Raw genomic sequence first — 7,665 nt, 5'->3', positions numbered from 1 at the left:
AGTCTATGACTAGGGTGGCTGGAGTCTTTGACAATTTTGAGGGCCTTCCTCTGACACCGCCTGGTATAGAGGTCCTGGATGGCAGGAAGCTTGGCCCCAGTGATGTACTGGGCCGTACGCACTACCCTCTGTAGTGCCTTGCGGTCGGAGGCCAAGCAGTTGCCATACCAGGTGGTGATGCAACCAGTCAGGATGCTCTCGATGGTGCAGCTGTATAATTTTTTGAGGATCTGAGGACCCATGCCAAATCTTTTCAGTCTCCTGAGGGGGAATAGGCTTTGTCGTGAACTCTTCACGACTGTCTTGGTGTGTTTGGACCATGATAGTTTGTTGGTGATGTGGACACCAAGGTACTTGAAGCTCTCAACCTGTTCCACTACAGCCCCGTCGATGAGAATGGGGGCGTGCTCAGTCCTCTTTTTTTTCCTGTAGTCCACAATCATCTCCTTTGTCTTGGTCACGTTGAGGGAGAGGTTGTTATCCTGGCACCACACGGCCAGGTCTCTGACCTCCTCCCTATAGGCTGTCTCATCGTTGTCAGTGATCAGGCCTACCACTGTTGTGTCGTCGGCAGACTTAATGATGGTGTTGGAGTCGTGCCTGGCCATGCAGTCATGGGTGAACAGGGAGTACAGGAGGGGACTGAGCACGCACCCCTGAGGGGCCCCCGTGTTGAGGATCAGTGAGGCAGATGTGTTGTTACCTACCCTTACCACCTGGGGGCGGCCCGTCAGGATGTCCAGGATCCAGTTGCAGAGGGAGGTGTTTATTCCCAGGATCCTTAGCTTAGTGATGAGCTTTGAGGGCACTATGGTGTTGAATGCTGAGCTGTAGTCAATGAATAGCATTCTCACGTAGGTGTTCCTCTTGTCCAGGTGGGAAAGGGCAGTGTGGAGTGCAATAGAGATTGCATCATCTGTGGATCTGTTGGAGCGGTATGCAAATTGGAGTGGTTCTAGGGTTTCTGGGATAATGATGTTGATGTGAGCCATGACCAGCCTTTCAAAGCACTTCATGGCTACAGACGTCAGTGCTACGGGTCGGCAGTCATTTAGGCAGGTTATCTTAGAGTCCTTGGGCACGGGGACTATGGTGGTCTGCTTGAAACATGTTGGTATTACAGACTCAGTCAGGGACATGTTGAAAATGTCAGTGAAGACACTTGCCAGTTGGTAAGCACATGCTCGGAGTACACGTCCTGGTAATCCGTCTGGCCCTGCGGCCTTGTGAATGTTGACCTGCTTAAAAGTCTTACTCACATCGGCTACGGAGAGCGTGATCACACAGTCATCCGGAACAGCTGGTGCTCTCATGCATGCTTCAGTGTTGCTTTCCTCGAAGCGAGCATAGAAGTGGTTTAGCTCGTCTGGAAGTCTTGTGTCACTGGGCAGCTCGCGGCTGTGCTTACCTTTGTAGTCTGTAATAGTTTTCAAGCCCTACCACATCCGACGAGCATCATCGCCGGTGTAGTTTGATTCAATCTCATCTTATCAAAGTACATTAGTGTTTTATTTTCATTAATATTTATAAAATATTATAATTTGTCTTCCACTTTGACATTACAGTGTCTTCTTTGTAGTTCGTTGACAAAAATGACAATAAAATCCATTTCAATCCCACTTTGTAACACAATGAAAAGTGAAGAAATCCAAGGGGGTGAATACTTATGATAGGCACTGGATATCACCTTGGATCATTAAGAGATGTGACTGTCATTTATAGGAGAATGAAGAGCCTTGAATAATATAGATTCATTTCATTTATATAGGCAGGAGGGTATTGGGCGATGAGTCTATATGAATGAAGTGTCTTGAATAATATGATTTCAGTGTTGTGTGTGTGTTGTGTGTGTGTGTGTGTTGTGTGTGTGTGTGCTCCTAATCAGCACAGCCCAGTCCAAGCTCTTCTCTGTCCTGGCACCCCAATGGTGGAACCAGCTTCCCCCTGAAGCTAGGACAGCAGAGTCCCTGCCCATCTTCCGAAAACATCTGTTGTGTGTGTTGTGTGTGTGCCGCATGCCTGCCTGCCTACTGTTGCTTTGTTTGCAAATATATAACTCTACATTCATCTCCCTATTTGTATTATGTCCTTGACATTTATGGAAATCTTCTATTGAAGTCAACCAGGTAATGAGCCATTTGGCTGCTCTAATCATTGAATACGCTATTATCATTCAATGAGTGGTGTCATCATTAGAACACTGGGTATCTCTCTGATATGCACTGGATATCACCTTGGATCATTAAGAGATGTGACTATCATTTACAGGAGAATGAAGTCCCTTGAATAATATAGATTCATTTCATTTATATAGGCAGGAGGGTATTGGGCGATGAGTCTATGTGAATGAAGTGTCTTGAATAATATGATTTCAGTGTTGTGTGTGTGTGTGTGTGTGTGTTGTGTGTGTTGTGTGTGTGTGTGTGGTCCAGTCTCTGTTATATCCTCCATAGCCAGAGTCGCTAGTTAGATCCTTTAGACTAGTGTTGGTGTTCACTATGCTGGGTTTCTCTTACAACTCTTCACCTGATCAGTATTTCACATGGATAATGGCTTACGAGGCCGTGCATTGCCAGACGATAGTTGTAGATGTGTTTTGTATCTGTGTTTACACTGTCAAGGTGGGTGGCCTAATGGAGATGTCAACAAATTACAGGGAACAGTCTTGATGGTGATTGGCCATCAAGTGTTACCATCTGACCCTTGACCCAACCTCTATAGTATCCTGGGGTCCTGACGGTGTCTGTGATTGTCATGACAACAGGCATGAGAAAAGAGTGTATATGGTGTGCTAAGGCATGCCACACACACACACACCGCCCGCACGCACGCACACACACACACACACACACACACACACACACACACACACACACACACACACACACACACACACACACACACACACACACACACACACACACACACACACACACACACACACACACACACACAGAGGTAGTTACTCTGTCTTACACACACACACACACACACACACACACACACACACAACACACAAACACACACACACTCCTCGACACGTCTCTCCTGAAGTGTGCTGCATTGCAGTGACGGTGGATGACTCATCCTCAGGTCTCAGGCAAACACACTTTGCATCGCCATGGGTACCAGAACCCACATGCCCTTGCTGTGTACATGTACATTAGTCATGTCATGTACATGAGTCACTTATTTGAGCTATTGATTCCTGTGGACAATTTCAGAGTTAGCTTTCCTAACTGTTGAGTACCCCTCCTACCTCAACTAATTTAATTATCTGATAAAAGCATATAATTGACCACGTGTTGCACCAATGCATTATCTTAGATTTTATTTTGTTGGAGGCTAATCTTAAATGATCTGGCTACGCTGCATGAGTAAAAAAGCGATGCAAACCCCCTCTACCTCAGTACCGTGCTGGGTAATTCAACTATCTGATTGATTCTCTCTACCTCCACCCCCCCCCCTCTCTCTTTCTCTCTTCCTCTCTCTCTCTCTCTCTCTCTCTCTCTCTCTCTCTCTCTCTCTCGCCCTCCCTCCCTCCAGCTAGCGACCTTGGTTCTGGCTTGACTTCTGTTCAGTGTGCCTCAATCAGAATCTTGGTTGAAGATTCTGATCAGCTGACATTAAAAATGTATGTATTTTTCATCCAATCGATTGTACAAAGACAGACCCTGTTTCGCTCAAACCTTCAGTCTTGAGTTTATTTCTTTTTTTGTAAATTTGTGATAAATCCTTTTCTTTCTAAAGAAGTTAGATTACTATTAGTATACATTCTCTATACATTCATTCTCCAGATGTATTTATGGAAGAAGAGAAAACGTCTTACTATCCTAGATGTCTTAAAATACAGTAGAGTAAATGGAGTTAGATTACATTGCTGATTTCCTCACCATAATGCATCCTTTTGCCACTATTAAAGAGGAAGGATAGAGAGACCTCTCTCTCTCTCTCTCTCTTACACACACACACACACACACACACACACACACACACACACACACACACACACACACACACACACTACGGGGGGCATTAACCTTCTAGGAACATGTACTTACTTTATGTGCATTTTGCAATTAGCTGCCTTCACACCCGGCTCCTACTCCCCACTGTTCCTTAGCAACACGCCAACAACCGGCGACGTTAACATGTATCTGGGAAAGTCATTATTTTTCATCAGGGAACAAGATGCTGCTATGTATAGGCTTGCCTGCATGTCATTCATGGTTTAGTTGATGGAGATGTCTTAGCTGTCAGTTAGATTTAAGGTGCATTTGTTTGCCCAATGGTAAGCCTACTACAGATATTGCATGCCCACAGCACACACAACTTGTCATATGCAATCATATGTTTGAAATGATCAATTTTAATGTTTATGCTTAATGACTTTTTCAATTTGTTTCAAAGTTCACACACACATGTGGAAACTAAAAGGCACTCATACTTTAACCTTTCCACACTAAGGTTGAGATTATCATCAAGATCATGAACATTTATTATCTTGTCTATTTTACAGGGGAGTTCAATGAGAAACAAATGTGGGTTTTTATTTTAAAAAGCCCTAATGCACAAAAGAGGTGGCGTTGTTCTCGTTCAGGCCGTCCTAAGCGGTGCCTGACTAAAATGTCCCTGTCGCGGCTCATTGTGGCTTAATGATTAAACTGATTCAGTTTCATTAATTCTGGTGGCAAAAAAGGAAACTCAGGCATAGCTGTGGCTCAGGGGAAATTGAACATGAACTGACATTAATCTGATGGAGAAATCTGAAATTGTGTTTCAGGACAGGGTCAGATTGTTGAATGTGATTTTGAATGTGATTTTCTGCATTTTCTCTGCTTTGGTCTATCGTTTAAAATTCAGAGGAGATCAACATTTATGAATGATATATGTACTTGATAAAACCAGGCATATAAAAACGGAATTATAATACATTTAGCTTCTCGCAAACTTTAACTCTTTGTAGGCTCCATGGGTTTTAATTACAGTACTGGGTGCATCAACAGCAGCCTACTGGGTGCATCAACACAGCAGAGCTCTACTAGTATAATTCCATCTCACAGTGATAGCACAATAGTAAAGGGCAGAAGCCATATTTACGAGCTGGCAGTTACAGCTCACAATTCATAAATAGACACAAATAAAGCACATCCCATTTTCTCTCCAATGTCCCTGCAGGTAATGCAGGGACATTCACGCCGACTGTCTTCTACATGTTTATCTCACATCTCACCTATGTTGTTGTCACATGCTTTGTTTTACACTGAATGTGGAGAAAGACGTGTGGAGAGAGACACAGTAAAACTTTTTCAGAATGTTCATTAACAAGGCCTATATGGCTTAGTGTCTATAGCAGCCCAACCAGGGACAAGCTATCTCCAAGTTGGGTCGGGTGGAGTCAAGTCATAGGAGTTCTTGACTGAACACGGACGCACATCGGAGAGTTCTTGCAAAAGGCAATCCCGGCACACCAGTTCTGGCACGCCACTTTTTTGGTTTCTCTTGCCAGAGAACGCTTCCTTTGGCCGAAGATGAGAGAAGAAATGGAACACTGTGTGACAAGAGTCTGCCGCTGTCTGAAGCAAAAGAAACCAAACAGAACGACAAGAACACCATTGCAAAGCATCAAAACATCTGCTCCATTTGAGATGATCTCAATCGACTACCTTCACCTGGAGAGAAGCAAGGTGGTATTGAATGTATTCTGTTTATGGTAGACCACTTCACAAAGTTTGCCAAGGCTTACGCTACACCGAACAAGTCCAGCAAGACTGCAGCACGCAAGCTCTTCGATGACATAATTATTTGTTTCGGCTACCCATCAGGGGAGGGAGTTCGAAAATGAACTGTTCAGAACGTTGCAAAACTACAGTGGGATACATCACTCAAGAACGACCCCATGCCATCCACAATCAAATCTAGCAGAATGCTTCAACAAAACCTTGTTAGGTATGCTGAGTAAACTGGAAGAAATTCAGAAACCGAACTGGAAGGATTACCTCAACAAAGTTGTTCATGCCTATAACTCAACTGTACATGAGTCAACCCTTTTTCTTTCTCTTTGGACTAGATTCTATACTGCCAATCGGCCTGATATTACAGAGAGAAGAAGAAGGAAGAACACAGTCTCGTGCAGGATATGCAGAGAAATTGAAGACTTTGATGCAGGAAGTTTACTGCAATCAAAGTGCATGGAGTTCAGTACTGGAACCCGGAGACCATGTCCTGATAAGAAACCTGTCACAGAGAGGAGGACCTGGTAAAATCCGTGCTTACTGGGAAAACAAAAACCATGTGGTTAAAGAAAGAAGAGGCGTGAACAGTCTAGTCTCTGTGGTTCAACCATTGGATGGAATCGGACGAGAAAGAGTCTTACACAGAAATCTTCTGTTACCCTGTCCTTACCTCATCGATGGACAAAACACACATCAAAACACAGCAAACCTGAAAGAGAAAAACACAAAACGCTCCTTTAGATTGTTCTTAGCACAGTAGGGAGGCAGTACTTTAGTTGGTACTTTAGTCTTTAGTTCAGTACTTTTCAGTTGGACCATGTTTCAGACGTGGAGAACTGAACACTAATGGCAAAGGAATGGTAATGCTTCCTTGAGTTATTGAGTGATAGGAGAGAGAGAGAGAGAGAGAGATAGAGAGAGAGAGAGAGAGAGAGAGAGAGAGAGAGAGAGAGAGAGAGAGAGAGAGAGAGAGACAGAGAGAGAGAGAGAGAGAGAGAGAGAGAGAGAGAGAGAGAGAGAGAGAGAGAGAGAGAGAGAGAGAGAGACGAGAGAGAGAGAGAGAGAGAGAGAGAGAGAGAGAGAGAGAGAGAGCGAGAGAGAGAGAGAGAGAGAGCGAGAGAGCGAGAGAGAGAGAGAGAGAGAGAGAGAGAGAGAGAGAGAGAGAGAGAGAGAGAGAGAGAGAGAGAGAGAGAGAGAGAGAGAGAGAGAGAGAGAGAACAGGGATTTGGTGGCCTTAACGAATGGCATTTCTCAACGATTGCCGGGGCTTGAGCTTAATGACTGCACATCATGTAGAGGCCAGTGACGCAGGGCCCGGTGAGGAGGATGAAAGAATGAACGGCAAGAAAATATCTGGTCCTGAGAGACCATGGTGAGTCATCCACCCATCTGCGTCATCTGAATGGAGAGAGAGAGAGAGAGAGAGAGAGAGAGAGAGAGAGAGAGAGGAGCGAGAGAGAGAGAGAGAGAGAGAGAAAGAGAGAGAGACTTAAACAACAGTAGGCAGGTAAGTACACAGTTGATAGCCTACAACGTATGAAATGACCTATGAACAAAGGGACGTCTGCGTTTAAACATGTGTTACTAACCGGCTCCTGTGAACTAGTACAACAGGTACAACACCTGCCAATTAGTATTCATTAAACAGTTGTAGATGGACAAGATACAGACACTCCTGTTTAGCGAGGTGTGTAAGTGACTGAGCACTGTAAAGCCTGCAGGTGCAACTGCTTCAGGTTTCGACTAGACTCGCCAATCAGGCATATCCACATTTGTTGTAAAACACTAATGATACTGTAGACCACTTATTATAGGAAGTAATAGTAGCCTACCAAGTCTCTGTGTTTCAGATTCACTGAGTCTCAAGCTGTTTCTCTCTCCATTTCTAAAGTTACTCTGACCTCTACTGACAGTAAGGTGTAAAGTCACG

The sequence above is a fragment of the Coregonus lavaretus genome (genome assembly GCF_964263955.1).
Source record: "Coregonus lavaretus genome assembly, chromosome: 6".
In the NCBI taxonomy this organism is placed as follows: Eukaryota; Metazoa; Chordata; class Actinopteri; order Salmoniformes; family Salmonidae; genus Coregonus; species Coregonus lavaretus.
The sequence above is the reverse complement of the archived record's forward strand: the minus strand, read 5'-3'. Positions refer to the sequence as shown.